Below are 17,311 nucleotides of genomic sequence, written 5' to 3'. Positions count from 1 at the left end.
AATGATTCAAAATACCAAAATATAGATTTTACTTTCCCTCTATTTAAAAAAAAAGGCAATTGTATCTCCCTCTTTTGTTCCTCATGTGCCATACACTTCTGCCTGCCCAGGAAAGCAAACTGTGTGCAGAACTCTGCCCATGCTTTCAATTAAATGGTGCTCAATAAATGGCAACTATGTTAAAAATAGTCATGGGGTTATGTGTCTTTGGATTTCCCTGTCTCACTCTAGGAAAGTGCCTTGTTTTTCTTAATGCATCATGCAACAGCTCTAATTATCAGGAACTCAATGTGCAAGGATTGGTGGATCTGGATCTATTCTAGCTCTCTATTAAACATTGGGGGAAATTTTATGTTCTTCACCCATATTGGGTTTGGAGGCAGGGAGAACATTTAATTGGCCGGGAAGGGGGTGGGTGGACCCCGGCACCTTCCCACCTCCACCCAAATTAAGTCCAGGGTGGGAAGACCTGTGCACGGCCTTCCTGGTGCGTCACCAATTGAGGCCCTTAAGTAAGCAATTAATGCCCAATTAAGGGCCTCTTCCCGGCTTTGCTGGTATTAGCCGAGTGGTGGGTGGGCCTGTCGCTGCACAGGGATTATGCCAAGCAAACCCATGCAGGTTGCTTGCCAGCTCTGGTGGGGACGGGGGGGTGGAGGGTGTTCCTTTGATAAAAGTGCCTGATTGAGCGACACAGCATTAGAGCCACCTCCTACCCTTGCTGCGACCCCCCTACAAACCCCTCTCCTGTAACCCCAACCTCCCAAAACCCCTCCCGCCCTGAATTACCTGTGGCCTGGATCTAGCGCCTCCGGTGAGTACAGTACCAGCAGCAGCCACTGGCACTGCAGTGACGCTGCTCAGTTAAAGAGCTGCTGGCCTCCGATTGGCCGACAGCTCTCAGCAGGTGGGACTTCCGTCGCCGGAGTCCTTAATACCGGGGAAGGCCCGCCGCTGTCCACTTAAGTGTCTAATTGGCACGTCATTTGGCGGGCCTTCCCTAGAGGAGGTGATGTGGGGCTCTTGCAAGATAAAATCCCAGCCATTGTGTTGATACATTAACATGGTTTGTTAGTGGGCTGGATGATACATGACATTTAGAATTACACTTGCAGCTCTTTGTATTTTCAAAAGATTATCTTCCACTTATCTCTACCACTGTATAAATGATCAAGAAAAATGATACCAGAGCTTAAAAACTGGATTGCACCTGAATTGGGATGCAATCCTGTGCAGCACCCGTAGCACGCACTTTATGCAGCCAGTGGCAATACCGCACAAAATCAGTCCCTTGGCCTTATTTGTTTTCTATTGGAGAACAGCAGGCACCTGCAGTTGCAGGCCCTGAGATAGCTCGCTAGTCCCAGAAAAAACAATGATCATCCAGCTCAGATACTAGCCCAGGTAAGGTGGGGGTGGTGGGGTGGGGGTGGTAACAGAGGGGAGAGGGAGGAGGGAGGCACTTAGGAGGGAGAGGAGGAAAAAGATGCAGTTTGGGGTGGGAAGGGGAATGGTGACTGGCAGTGGGCCATGTATATATTATGGAGCGAAGGAGCATTCCTAAATAATAATTAAAAAGAATACTAATGGAGACCCATTTGTTTAACAAATACTTGAAGATAAGACCACAATAGGCCCTTATTCTGGAACATTACTGTGAGGTGTAACGAATATTAGATGTAGAATTTAGAGAGGATATGGTCCGTTCAACCCAAGTTAAGTTCAATTATTGAGTAGTTATGCTGTATGAATAACTGCCATGGTTACATATTGTATACCTGCAGCAGCTTAGTCTTGCAATAAACTGACCTTTTGATTCAATGGACTTTTAAATTAATGCTCGATTTCCTGCAATGACACCTGAGCAGAAACCTGTAACTTCCGAGTGCTACTCTCCCTTATTATCTTTAATAGTGTGCCTTTAGTTGGTTAGAAGGCCTGTCGGATGGAAGCTCTCATTTGGTGCTGGCTCCAATGGCCACTATGGGGACCCAGGACAATTGGGTTGAGGACAATTTTAGAGGCTTCGAGCTTCACACTGTCAGAGCCTATTAATGGTGGCAATTGCATATGGCTGCTTCTGACACCGCATTTCTTCATCATAATGAAAGGATCGGCGGACAATTGGATTTATTTTTGTGACTACTGCATGGAATAGCCAAATATAAGCCATCCAATCAGACACTTCCTGACAAGTGAAGTCGTTAGAGGATATTTTTGTATGATTTGGGAATATCTAATTAAATATGAATTGTACTGGCTTTTCAAATGTTCAATAAGATTACCAGGTAAGAAGTTCAATTGATAAATGGAGGAATTGTGAAACAATAAACAGTTGTTGTGCACTGATCAAATACTACAACTACATCTTTCAGTCACATACTATCAGCCATCAGTACTGGAATTTTATTGGTAACCAAGCTCTTTATTAATGTGAGGAGCTGATTTGTTCACAGATTATACTCATGAATTCCTATTTTTATTACTATTATATTACCTGCAAAATTTATAACAAGTACATAACAAATTGAGCCTGTTGTGAATGTTGTGCCTGCTCCATGACCAGTGGCCTCAACAGAAAATTACTGTGTCATTTTGAGCCGAAAACTAAAGGACATGTATTTAATTGACATTTATCATCAAATTAGGTGGTTACATGATCCCAGAGAGGTGTTGTGAATAGTTACTGAGGTACGTAATATAGTAATAGATTTAGCTTTGCAGTGATGTTTTAATGTATCGTTACACTGCTCTTGATCAATTGGAGCAATGGTTGTCCGTATGACAAAGACGTCTTTATTGAGTCCTTTATCTGAAAATGGCTTTGAACACTTGTAATTCTGTTGGCTATGTGTGATAACAAAAGACCCAGTTCAGCAGGGGTTATTTATAAATATTGACCAGACTGATGTGCAGAGAGGGTTGTTTTTTGTATTAAATATTTCCTTTTAACATTTCTTGGGGGTTCTTCCGCTTCAAAACACAGACTGAAAATCCCCCACCTATTAAGAACAGCTGGACTAAAGAGACCTACTTATATGAGGAGTCTTGAGGCTACAGTCAGAAAGCAGAAAACTCCCTCAAAACAATATGAAAGCACACAATCATATTAATAATGATTACAGCAAGTATAGAAAAGTAGGATGTAATGGTATGAAATACTGAAGTGGTACCTGACACGCGATGCCCTGAAATTACATATGGCAGAGGCTTAATATTGACAAATGAGGTTATTCTAGCCAAAAAGAAGTGAGTGTAAATTTTTCAACTTGCAGTCTGGGTGTAAAACTGGCATTGCAGATTGGCCATCTGTTGTAGAAACCACCTAATTTTCATTTTTAGGATGGTTTCTATAATGGGCAACCAATCTACAATAGCTGAGCAGTAAGTTGTAAATTTACTGTGTGACATCAAACTTGGAGGACAACAGCAAGAACATAATTTTTCTCCTTTTTTTAGAAAATACCTTTTGACAAGAAAAATGAACTTTAGTACTGAGAATCTGATAATGTAGTAGTTGGGTATTTATTGCAAAGGTATGCTGTGTGAGAGGGCTGAAAAAGAGACAGTTTCACTGTGTCATGCATAGCCTTGGATCTCAGATGATGAAATGACAGCAATGGAGTCAAGTGGTGCTTGGAGTCACTTACTACAGGTCCTTTTGGTCAATAAAAACTTGTTTTACTAAAAGAAATAAGGCTTCAAATGTATTTTAATTCAGTGATAAAGGTAGGAAAGAAATGACCTGTGTACTGATTTGTAATCTCTGTGATATTGGTCTGCTTCTCTTGGCCTGTGGCTGAAATTAATCCTTAGACTTCATCAGTAAAAATAAATGAGAAACTCATTGAATAACAGAGTTTCTTAGGCGTTATTTGAACTGCATGTGTATTGGTAGGATTTGTCTCCTGCAACTTCAGATCAAGCCAAAGCACAGAATAGCACCAGACAAAACTGAGAAAAGCTTAATTTGAAATTGTCATTAATAATAAAACACGGTATAAATTGGATACATGCCAGTGAGCATGAAACAAAACAATCCCATTTTTTAGACAGACCTCATAAGCCCAGGCACCTGCATTTATAATATCATACTTTTCTGAGTGGGTTATGTTTTTCATAAACTACAGCTTGCTGGTGTACATCCTCTATACCAGCAGTGTTGTAGCTAGGGAAGGTGTTATAAGTTTGTTGGGTTAACACTGACTTGTACAAGATTGACTGGTCTTAATAATAACAAAAAGTTTTGAGCATTCTAAAATTAAAGTTACATTAAAAAAGCTGATACATTTGTCCAGCCTAGTTGAATAAACTGAATACCTGATGTGTATGCCTGTGGTATTTATTGAACTCCTTGCTGAAGCATCATAGTTCACTTGTGACTTTGTCTCTTGCGACTTTATCAGGGATAAATAGAGATGCATTCCCTACACCTCAGGTGTCTGCCATGCATCTGGCATTATAGCTTACACTGTGTGGAAACAAGAATGTATCAGGATTGAATTGCAGTTGTCTGCTCCCTCATGGTAAGTTTTTTTCTGCTTCTGCTGTAGGTTCATACTCGGTGTGATGTAGGATGTAGGAGGCCATTTTTTATACAGCAACAGCAGCAGACTGATTCTCCTGGCAGCGAAAGTGTCTGTGTTAGTCCTTGTTCCTACCCACAAAGAAGCTGATTCTGTGCACTATTGCAGCAGATGATTAACAGTGTACAAGTTTTTTTTTCTCTGGCTGGACCTCACTCTGCTTCATCAGTCCTTTTCTTCTTAGTTAGACAGATTGATCCCTTGTGCTGTTAAGACTAGAGTGCAACATTGACAACTGCACTGGCTACAAAGCATCTCCTTCATCGAGAGCAGTCTCTGGGCCACAGCCCCGATTCAGCCATAATTCAATGTCAGCATCAGCAGTAAAGACATTAGTGTCCAATGTGATTGTATCTTTGCATTAAACTCGGGCATTAAAGTTTGAAAAATTGTACCTTTTTTGCCATCAGGAGTAACCAATTGACAAAATAAGCACATCAATGTTCCCGGCCATTATTCCCTACAGAAATACTTAGTTATATGTGCTGCAGAGAAGCAGCAGGGAGTACAGAGGCAGAGCACAGTTTATCAATGAAAATCTAATAACATCCATAAGTATTGAGCTGAAAAATCAATACTTCATTACCAAATTGTTAGTGAAAATGAAGAGAAACTACAGGAGTTGAGTGCTCATTGTGGTCAGAGCACCTGGAGTTCAATGTCGCAGCTGAAGTGATGCAGGAGAGGGCCTGGAAAAGGATGCCTGGACTGCAGATTGTGATCATTGTTTGCCTTTGCCCTAAGGAGAAGAAAAAGATGACATTATTACTACATTTCAATTTGCTTTCTACTTTACCCTTAACTCTCGAGACAGAGGTAATTAAAAAAAAAAGAGTTCTTTCTTGGAAGTCATGAAGCATTTTGTAAAACTGCCCCTGGATTCTGTGTACAGCACAGCGCTGAATAATTTTCCTGCAACCTGTTCATCACTCGAGAACATTTCACTGATCTAGGTTGGAAATTCATGAGGGATCTTCAAGTGACATGAGCTGAGACTGAAGTGTCCTCACTGAAATTTACAGGCTTTCAAGGCTCTGTGCTTCACATAAGCTGGACACTCATGTACTCTAGAATTGGAGGTTTAATGTGACCAAACAAGTGGGCTGGGCTTGACCAGCTAGAGTAACTCTTCAACTTCTCAATGCAATCCCTCGCCCACCACATGCAAAATTATCCTTTAACCCTTTAAGTGCTACTATTGCAACATTTTAAAAGCACAGTCAAACTTTATAATAAAAGCAAAATACTGCGGATGCTGGAAATCTGAAATAAAAACAAGAAATGCTGGAAATATTCAGCAGGTCTGGCAGCATCTGTGGAGAGAGAAGCAGAGTTAACGTTTCAGGTCATGACCCTTCTTCAGAACTTTATATTTTGGTATGCAATTTTCCTGCACATATAACTGAGAGCTACTCTATCTAAACCAATTTTTCTTTTCAATGACAAGAGTTTTGATCACAAAAGAAAACTTGAAAAATGACATTCCTGAACTACTACAAACATTTTGAAACCTTCTCTACAGTCTGTATTACACAGCATCTGACAAAATGATCTGCTCACATTTATAAAGCTTAGGATTATCAAATAGAATGAAAGAACATATGGAAGCATAGAACTCCTTTACACGCTCAATGGGCTGGATTTTATTTTCCCACCGCCACACCACTGCAATCTTGAGCATGGCGCCTCATTTAAATATCCAGGGTGGCCGCCCCCACCTCCCCAATCACACGGTGGAGGCAGCCTTGGCAACGCCGTGAACAGCGTTAGATGTCTCTGCGCAGGTGCTGGCGCCATTTTAAAAGGGCTGCCAGCCCTGCTGAAAGAATGCAAAGTTGCCCCCCCCCCCCCCACCACTACACTGAAAATAAATGCTTGGCCTGTTTCCCACCAACCCCAATACATTGAAATTGCCGAATTGACCCCTTCTCTCTCCACAACCGTACCTGTGCAGAGGTGACCTCTTCCCCCGTTCCAACTGCAAAAAGTGCAGAGGTCACCCATTTCCCCCTCCCCACACTAAAAATGCAAAGTTGACCCCATCACCACCTCCCTCCCCCCCACCAACTACAGTAAAAATGCTCTGATTTCCCCCCCCCTCCCCACCTCGGTGACACCAGCTTTTCCTGGACAGGAAGATCCGGATCCAACAGTAAGATCGTGGGCAATTGGATTTAAATGTATGATAAAGTTTATTTCAACATTTAAAGTCAGGTCCCGTCACCGAGCAGCGGGGAGGCTGCCATGGAGACTTACCGCCACCGGGAAGATCGGGCCCAGCAATCCCGGCTTCGGGCTCTGTAGTGGGCCGCTGCAATCTTCTGCCCCCCCGCCTCCCCCACCACGGAGCCCAATGTTGGGAGCGCAGCAAAATCCAGCCCAACATTTCAGAAGCAAGTAAATAATTGTTCACTTTCATATATGTATTTTGTCTCATTCCTGGGGAATAATTGTCCATGTGTTTATAACGGTGATATCACCCTAAAGTTGGTGGCATTTTTCTCTGCATTTACAGCTTAAAAAAATTAAAAATCAAGTTTTGAATAGGGAGATGTACCGTGAATAATTTACACAGACTGCTCCGCACTTCTGAGCAAATACATTGCTTTTATTTCCGCTTATAAAACAGAGTTTAATTCCCTTTTGACTTTGTTGCCCCCTGAGTAATCCAGTCAGTCTTGGAAATGAAAATAAAAATTGTGTTGTGGGGAAGCAGTGAGTAACCTCTGGTTATCTTTGTGCAACTATACAACTGCTATCCTCAGACAGTTAGAGGGATTCCTTGGACAGTGAAACCTGTTAAACACCAGTCTAACAGTCTAATTTGCACTGATAACAAATCATTTTAATAGGAAACTATGCACTAAATCAAGAAAGAGGTAGAGAAAATAGAACAAATTTAGAAACGCCTGCTGCCGGATACCCTCTGGCTGTCATAATTGGCAAATGTCTTGCTATAACTTTCAATGCTTGCATCTGATGCAAACAAGATTGGCCTTTTCCTCCAAACATATTCAGGAGGAAGCTGAAAGGGTTATTTTGTGATTCTGGCTGAATTGATGTCTCCAATAAGTATTTCAGTCAGCTATACAAGCACACACGGCTAGTGGCAGACATTACAACACACAATCATAGCGTATTGACCTGGAGGACTAAAGATTTTCATCAAATTTCTTTCATATTGTTTACTTCTAATGCAATTTTTGAATTTTACAAAATGTAATTTAAAAAACCCTATTTATTAACATAAGCTCAAAACAGCAATATTGAACTTTAAATACAATCACACCCGTTTTATAATTCCTGATAATATATTCTTAAAACTGCAGGCCCTCATAACAGCTATATAAAGAAAGAAAATATTTGAAAGTGTCCAAACTCATTAAGTTTATAGTTCATAAATCATCTATTAGTGCTGCAGCTTGAGCTATTGTTTATCTCCCTCCCCAGTAATCAAAAGAATAATTGTAGTTTTCTGCTACCTTTCATGAGCGGTTCTCATTTTTGACCAGACTGCTCCAAAGATAGCCACTAGGAGGTATCTGAGAGTCATTCATTGACGCTGCTTTTTCTATGGAGGAAGTCTGGCATCTTTCCCCAAACAATAGCCGAGATCCGGTACCTGGACCCAAAGTGTACATTCACTAACATCACCCAAAGCGCATTGCCCCCACTCCATTTCAACTGTTTGTCCCTTCAAGTGACACCTATGATGTGCTGATGTCAGTGCAATTCAGATTTGTTCAACCGTTGCCTTAATTTTAGAAAACTGGCACCTGTAAGTGGGTAGGAGGTACTGCCAGCAAAATAACTCCAGTAGGGCGCAGCTTCAAAGTTTGTGCTTATGCAAACAAGGAGTGGGATTCATCATAAAGGCATACTGGAGCCTGATGACGTGTTTTGTTAAAACGGACAGCTCAGCCCAGTTAAGTGGGACATTTATCAGATTTTAAAGCAAGAGTTAGCAGAAACAGGTAGGATAATTTCACTGCATCACTGATTATGTCTAACTTTTAGTTAAAAATTTGCCATCTCTTCCAAAAAACCCAAAAAATAAACAGTAATTAGTGCATCAGATATGTTGCCTGTTAGAAGACATACTGTAACATGGGTATACGTTTCGACTTCACCACCTGGACATTAAACATGGCGGAGTGGAACGCTCTGTTATAGAAAACTGTTTGAGTCTTATCCCATTGATGAAGATCAGATGAGTTCTATAACAGGCGGAAATCCGCTCTGATACATTACTGCACAGGCGGTGAAGCTGAAAATCACCCCCGTCATGCTGAGCTGCCTTTTACAGGGGACCATTGCTACTCTACCTTAGAATACTTTTTAAAAAAACTTTTCTATACAGTGGCAATGCTCCTTTAAAACCTTACCCAAAATGAAGTAAAATAATCATGCTTCAAACAATGTCTGATCATAACAAGTATGGGTGCCAAAACCAACACTTTCACTCAAGAATAGTTTCAAGATCACTTTTGCGAATATCAAGAAACTTCTACATTATTATTCTCAGAAACTGAAGTCAGTCATGTAACAACTGATTTCTTATTCTAATTTCAGAATATATATTTGAACTTCAATAAAATACCGAATGAGACAAGAAAAGGGGGGCAGTTCTGAAGCATATTATTCTTGGATTTTCACAGATTTTTGAGAAAAACAACCCTGAAATAAGATGCTTATAATAAAATTATTGTTGGCACATTGGAAAAAGAAAGTTCCTAAAACCTTAATATATTTGATTTTCTTCCAGTCCTTCATTCATACTAGGCCTTTCTATGTAACATAAAGATGTGACATGTATATATGAAGAGCAAAAGGATAACTAAAGAAAGAGTAGGGTCTATTAGGGACCATAAGGGTAACCTGTGTGTGGAGGCGGAGGACATTGGTTTAGTTCTTAGTGAATACTTTGCCTCTGTTTTTACAAAAGAGAGGGTTGATATAGATATTGCAATCAGGGAGGAGTGTGAAATATTAGATGAAATTAACATGGTGAGAGAAGTATTAAAGGGTTTAACATCTTTAAAACTGGATAAATCCCCAGGCCTGGACAAAATGCATCCTAGGCTGTTAAGGGAAACAAGAGAAGAAATAGCAGAGGACAGTTAATGCTGTGCCAATGTTTAAAAAGGGAGAAAGGGACAGACCGAGTAATTATAGGCCAGTCAGCTTAACCTGCTGGCGGGAAAATTATCAGAAAAAGTTCTGAGGGACAGGATTAATCTTTACTTAGAAAGACATGGATTAATCAAAGTCAGCATGAATTTGTTAAGGGAAGGTTGTGTCTGATTAACATGATTGAATTTGTTGAGGAGGTAACAAGGAGGGCCATTGAGGGTAGCACGTTTGATATAGTTTGTATAGATTTTAGCAAGGCTTTTGACAAGGTTCCACATGGCAGTCTTGTCACTAAAGTAAAATCCCATGGGATCCAAGGCAAAGTGGCAAGTTGGATCCAAAAATGGCTCAGAGGCAGGAAACAACAGGTAATGGTCAGTGGGTGTTTTTGTTACTGGAAGACTGTTTCCAGTGGGGTTCCACAGGGTTCAGTACTAGGTCCCTTGCTTTTTGTGGTATATATCAATGATTGGGACTTGAATGTGGTGGGTATGATTAAGACATTTGCATACGATACAAAAATTGGCCATGTGGTTGATAATAAAGAAGAAAGCTATAGACTACAAGATGATATCAATGGACTAGTCAGGTGAGCGAACAGTGGCAAATGGAATTCAAGGAATTGTAGAGGAATGAAGAGACCTTGGAGTACATGTCCACAGATCCCTGAAGGTGGCTGCACAGATGGATAAGGTGGTCAAGAAGGCATACAGGATACTTGCCTTTATTAGCTGAGGCATAGAATGCAAGAGCTGAGAGGTTATGCTGGAACTGTATAAAACACTAGTTAGGTCACAGCTGGAGTACTGCATGCTGTTCTAGTCACTGCACTATAGGAAAGGTGTGAGTGCACTAGAGAGGTAACAGAGGAGATTTAGGAGACTGTTGCCTGGACTGGAGAATTTTAGTTTTCAGGAAAGATTGGGAAGGATAGGGTTGTTTTCTTTGGAACAGAGCAGGCTGCAGGATGATTTAATTGAAGTGTATAAAATTATGAGGGGTCCAGATAGAGTGGATAGGAAGGCTCTGTTCCCCTTGGTTGAAGGGTCCATGACCAGGTGCCATAGATTTAGGGTAAGAGGTAGGAGATTTAGAGGGGAATTGAGTGGAAATTTTTTACCTAGTGGATGGTGGGATCTGGAACTCACTGCCTGAAAAGGTGGTAGAGGCAGAAACGCTCATAACATTTAAAAAGTATTTGGGCATGCATTTGAAGTGCTGTAATCTATAGAGCTGAAAAGTGGGATTAGGCTGGATGGCTACAGTCAGTATGGACACAATGGGCCGAATGGCCTCCTTCCATGTTGTAAATTTCTATGATTCTATGGTGGAGGCTCGGACTGACCGCCATCATCACTGCTGCTCCATAACAGCAAAGAACTTGTATTGCATTACAGCCAATGAGGTACTTTTGAAGTGCAGTCACTGTGGTAATGGAGGAAATTCATATCAACGTCAAGAAGTAGATTCAAGTGCTAATTTGAAGATGTTCTCACGCAGTTGGACTGTTACATAAAGATGCTAATGCTCCCCTCTCCTTTGCAAGATATCCCCTCACATCTCTTTACAGCCCCTTTTCTTGTGCAATTTTCAAAGGCTAGTTTAACAATTTCCCGTTAAGAGACATGCCGCTTTAAGATTCATTATATTTCCTTTCAGTTCTGGTCATTTCTTTTCTCTGCCTGCAAATCACTTGCCAAGATGACTCTTCACCCGGGAGGTGAGCATTGTCTGGACTGCAGGCACCTTCCACACTTTTTTTTCAAATAACATGCAGCTCATGTACAAGTATGTCCTATTTATTTAAAGCTCTGCAGCTATGATACAGAGAACACACAGACTTGGCTACATTTTTATAACCATGTCAGTATTTTTTATTATGCAAAGTTGCATTGCTTTGAAAGTAACAGTTAATGCTAAATTACCTGAGTGCGCAAAGCAATCTACTTGAGAAAAAAAAAACTGAAATTGACAAATGGGTGCTTTGTAAACTGAATGTTGCATTGTGATGGCCCATTTATATTGCAGCATCGTTTTACAAAATGGTTCTGAAGATCTACATTCCGGTCTTGCTGCTGCTAAACTCACGCCATTCACATTACGAGGTGGTTTTAATTGCAACCAGTATAGAAGAGGAAATCAAAAATAAAAAAAGGCAATTGGCAGATTAGGTGGCTGCTGTCATCCCACTTCCACTTTGTGCAGTCATGTGGAGCAGGATGTTCCCCGCAGGCTTCAGAACCCTGCCATCAGGGTCAAACTCACCAAGGCTCCTTCGACAGCATCTTCCAAACCTGTGACCTCTACCACCTAGAAGGACAAGGGCAGCAGATGCATGGGAACACCACCGACTGCAAGTTCCCTCCAAGTCACTCACCATCCTGACTTGGAACTATATCGCCATTCCTTCACTGTCGCTGGGTCAAGATCCTGGAACTCCCTTCCTAACAGCACTGTTGGTGAATCTACACCCCAAGGACTGCAGCGGTTCAAGAAGACAGCTCACCACCACCTTCTCAAGGGCAATTGAGGATGGGCAATAAATGCTGGCATAGACAGCGACGCCCACATCCCCTGAACGGAAAAACAAAAACGGTGGTCAGAAGCCTGCACTGTGTGGGGAACAGTGACCGAGTTGTGATTTTCCCTGAATTGGCCAATTGATGGTTAGAGGGCAGGCTTGCCAACCAATTAAGAAAACAGGCAGGCTGTCGAAGCTGGAGGGCCAATCGGAGGCCCTCCAGCTCAAAAGGAGCGACCTTCAGGTAAGAGAGAGACAGGACGCCACCATTTTGAGGTGTCTTCTCTTCAACTTTTTAAAGTTTTAAATAAAAAATATACCGAGCAGCTGGGCCACCATTGTGGAGGGGGACCGCCTCTACAGGGCAGCTTGCGATTGCAGCTGAAACAGGGCAGAGCCTCTGAGAGGCCGCCTCCTGGTAGCTGGGCTGTTTCCTGACACCTCGGGTGGCCTGGTAGCCAACTGGAAAATTCCATTCGCCCTCTGCAATAGGCCTTAATAGACCTTTAACTGGCCTAATTGGCTACCAGCTGCTTGCAGGCAGGTGGCTCTGCTGCTTTCCCCACCATCCTGCCCGAAGGCAGGATGGAGCCAACAAACTGGCCGATGGCGTGAATTTATATGCCCGCCTGCCTCCGTGCTTGCCCCCATTGGGGCTTAAAAATTCAGCCTGTAGTTTCTGCTACCACTTTGAAGTGAGAACTTCAGTAATTGGGCTAAAACACTTCCAAAATAATTCTTTGCTTGCAAGCTGCTGTTTGCAGTTGTTTTAAAATCTTTCCAAATAAAACTGTTTACTTTAGTCTCAGTAACATTCCCAGTTGTGTGGGAAGGACCATGGACGAATGATGCTGGAACCGTTTCATTTCCAGTACAGAGGGAAATGGGAGCCCTTCATCTGCTCACCCTGCCAGTACTTTTGATCTTGCTGCACCATCTGTACTTCTATTGTAAGCAGAAGTGACTGTCATTGGGGCTCATGTTGGAACTCTCTGTGCTAGAAAGCAAGCATAATAATGTTCTTATATTGAGCAGCTACTGCTGAAATTCACGTGTGTCACTTTAGAGTGTTTTAAATAGTCGGGCTCTCTGTGGCTGTACGCTCATTATGTTATCTTGATGTAGGGGCTCAACCCAACTCTTCAACACTGGTGAACCATTCTGCACAAATATAAAAATTCTTGGTGTTAGATTAATTACCCACTTAACACTTCTGCCTTGGTGATGGTGAAAGACACAGTTCTTGGGCTCAACTCCCTCCAATCATCCAACTTGTCCATTAGGAAACTATAACCAGGGTAGCTCTTGGAGAATTATCTTGAAATGCAGCATAAGAACATAAGAAATAGGAGCAGCAGTCGACCATACAGCCCTTCGAGCCTGCTCCACTTTCCCGCCCACTCCCCATATCCTTTGATTACCTGAGAAACCAAAAATCTTTCTATCCCAGCTTTAAATCTATTCAATGATGGTGCATCCACAACCCTCTGGGGTAGAGAATTCTAAAGGTTCACAACCCTTTGAGTGAAGAAATTTCTCCTCAACTCAGTCCTATTGAAATATTACCTAATCCTTTCAACAGATCAATTAGAAATGTCTTTTGTGCTCTTAGCAGTTCTTGGGTAAAGTTTACTCTTCACCTTTTGGAAATGTCACCTTGCTACAATTGATAGCACTCATATCTCTGAATTAGAAGGGTGTGGGTTCAAGGTCCAATGTGAGATTGAGCACATAATCTTAGCTGGCACATCAGTCCAGCACTCAAAGAAGACTATGTGGTCAGCGTTGATGTATTTTATATGAGACAACACACTGAAGGCCTTTCTGTTTGTTGTAACGGTTCAGCAGGATGTAAAAGATCCCATTGAATAATTCAGAGAGCAGCAGGAAGTTCTCTGTGTCCTGGACAACATACATTCCTCAACTAACACTACCAAACACAGATTAACGGGCAATTTAATTCATAAGATGTTGGTGGGACTTTGCTAGGTGAAAGGTGGGTGCCATGTTTGTTTGCACAACAGTGATTGTGGGCTGGATTTTATTTTCCAGCCGCAAATGACCCCGGCAGCTCATTAAAATATGTAGGGTGACCAACCCACCCCTCCCCCCCCCCCCAATCATGTGGCAAGGGCGGCCTCGACGATGCCATGAACAGCGTCAACTGTCCCTGCGCAGGCGCTGGTGCCATTTTTAAAGAGCTGCCAGCCCTGCAGAGAATACAGAGTTTCCCCCAATTACACTGAAAATACATATTTGCCCCGTATTCCCCCACTACACTAAAATTGCAGAGTTGACCCCTTCTCCTCCCTACACTAAAAATGCAGAAATCACCCCATTGCCCCCCTCTCCCCCACTACTCTACAAATGCTGGGTTCCCTCCTTTCCCACCTTGGTGGTGCCAACTTTCCCTGGGTGGGAAAGTGAAGGCGTGTGAGTGGCACCCGTCGCGCTGAAGAATTGGAACCGAAGGAAAGATCGCAGGGAATTTCATTTAAATGAATGCAGAAAGTCAGTTTAAATCTTTAAACCAGAGTTCCGTTGCAAAGCGGCGGAGGGGCCGCCATGGAGCTTCCCCGCCGGGAGGATTAGGCCCAGAAATCCCAGCGTCAGGCTCCGTGGCGGGTAGCTGCAATCGTCCGATACCCACCATCACAGAGCCTGACGTCAGGAGGTGAACAAAATTCAGCCCTGTGCTTCAAAAGTAATTCATTGCATCAAGCGCCATGGGACATTCTCAGGATATGATGAGGCGCTGTGCAAGTTACATTAAGTTACATAGAGCCTACAGCACTGAAACAAGTCATTTGGCCCAACTGATGCTTATGTTCCAAACGAGCCTCCTCCCAGCCCACAGCATCTAACCTATCAGCATATCCTTCTATTCCTTTTTTCCTCATGTGCTTACCTAGTTTCCCCTTAAATGCATCTATGCCATTTGTCTCAACTACATCTTGTGGCAGCGCATTCTACATTCTAACTACTGTTTGGGTAAAGAAGTTTATCCTGAATTCCCTATTGGATTTATTGGTAACAATCTTACATCTTAATTTTGAAGAACATTCTCGGTGACAATCTATATGCATAATGCTACATGCTCTGCTGTATCTTAATACTCTTATTCATATTAGTAAGAGTTCTTAAATGATATTAAAACTTGAGTCCTCAATTCCCCACAAATTACAAATTACATTGTTGGCTGCAAAAACAATGCTCGGCTCTCAATTCTGAACTGGTTGCACAAGCCAAGGAAGATGTGACTGCTGGGGAGAATCTTTGTTGTATGAATTAAGCTGCAGTACTGGTTTAGCTATGATTTGCATAATATGGACATCACCTAGCAATCAAATCCTCCTCAGAGTTTATTAGAAGTGGATAATAATAAGCACAGATCTCTAGTACAGGGAACAGTGAGGTGAGAATCACTTTGCAAACAGCTCCAAAATATTTTCATTCAGGGTTGGTGACGCTGTTCAGGGCCCTGTATAGAGACAGAGGGAGAAAGAGGAGGAAGGAGAGAGAGAGAGAGAAAGAGGGAGAGAGAAAGCATCATACCAAAAAGTTTCTTTTAAAAATCAAAATGGTTACAAACAATTAAAATGCTTTAAAATATATTTCTCTATCCTTTTAGTATTTTAAATAGAAAATGTTTAAATGATCAGTGCTGATGATGTAATCTGGGGAACTGGCTCAGAAGAGAGTTACTGAACCCAGCAGCATTAAATTAACACACACGGTTAAAATGACACGGTGGCTGAAGAACTCCTGGGTTAATGACTGTATCTCTGCTGATGTTAATTCAGTTCTCTCGCACTGTCAGGCTCAGTAAATCTTCCCAGCTAGCAGTCCTTATACTGCCTCCATAAAAGTATGAACAGAATGAATAAAAACGGACAAAAAAAACCCTAAACTTATTCAATGTTAATCTTAATTCTGAAAAAAAGAGCTACTGAAAGCAACATTCCTTCCTTAAACTATTAATCCAATCTGCTCCTTTTACCAAGTTTGTTTCCCTCTCAAAAAATATTTATTTCCCTTTTCAGTTTGATCTTCCCATGTTTTGAATGTTTTTGTTTAGAAAATAATTGAAGTAGTGTTGCACTTATATAAAGGATATGATTCGTGCCTGAAATCAAAATCAAAATTGCCAAGAAAAGAACACCATTTTAGCTAAAAGGCTACAACTTCCATGTTGCGGTTCTTCATCCCCACTTACTTTACATTTCTTGAAGGCTAATGAAAGGACATTGCAGCAATCTCAGCAGATGTTTTCTTTTTAAACCTATACATTATCCAAAGTTGTTAGATTCTGAAACTGAAAGGGCCTAACCCTGCTGAAATACTTTATGCAGCCTCAAAATGCAGCTTGTAAAACACAGTTAGAACACAATGCACAAATGTAATAGGATAAATAGGTCTGCTCCATCAATGCACACTGATAATAGCATTTACCAGTCCCAGCGCAAGTATTGAGCAAACTGAAAAATATCTTTGGAAAAAAGATGCAATAACCATTGATTTTTTTAACCCAACGAGTCAGAGAAATTACAACAATAAAACTGATCTGCATCATATGAACACCAGGCTCCGAAAAGGTCAGTGAAACATCAATTAAACCAAACCATTACATATTGCCGCTGTCATATTTAATATCACAAGGCACCACCTATCCTAATCAGCAAATACTGGTCCTGTAACTATAAATAACACAAATCTCCTGGTAACAAAGGCAGTCTATTTAAGACAATATTTGTGGACTTCAATTACTCTATACAAAATGGAAAGATCTAGAATTCCATGAATGAGTAGAAATGTTAACACAAAGAGATGTTACACAACTTAATCTAACTGATAGTGTCTGTGCTTTGAGAGGCAGCACAGTAACAAAAGCCTCGAGATCTGGATAGGTGCTGAGACGACACGCTGTGGCATTTTTAGTGTAGCCCAGGAGGGCCTTTGTGTCGACAGCACTCTCTGAGCACAGACACTATTATTATTATTTGATGTCCTATCTGAGGAAGTTACTGTATTTTTAAAGTCCGTGAAAAAAAAACCTGCGCAGAATTTCAAT

General features: G+C 41.6%; 1 protein-coding gene across 4 annotated transcripts in view; it reads right to left on the bottom strand.

The window, feature by feature from the left end:
- Positions 1-781: 781 nt before the first annotated feature.
- LOC137378079 (teashirt homolog 2) overlaps positions 782-17,311 on the bottom strand; it is a 570,240-nt gene continuing 553,710 nt past the window's right edge. For all 4 annotated transcript variants that reach the window (XR_010976547.1, XM_068048144.1, XM_068048143.1 and 1 more), the window contains one exon: positions 782-5,325. The gene's annotated coding sequence lies outside the window, so the exon portion shown is untranslated. The remainder of the gene's footprint in view (positions 5,326-17,311) is intronic.

The sequence above is a fragment of the Heterodontus francisci genome, chromosome 16 (genome assembly GCF_036365525.1).
Source record: "Heterodontus francisci isolate sHetFra1 chromosome 16, sHetFra1.hap1, whole genome shotgun sequence".
NCBI classification, from domain to species: Eukaryota; Metazoa; Chordata; class Chondrichthyes; order Heterodontiformes; family Heterodontidae; genus Heterodontus; species Heterodontus francisci.
Note: the sequence above shows the minus strand (reverse complement) of the source record. Positions and strands in the feature narration are given on the sequence as shown.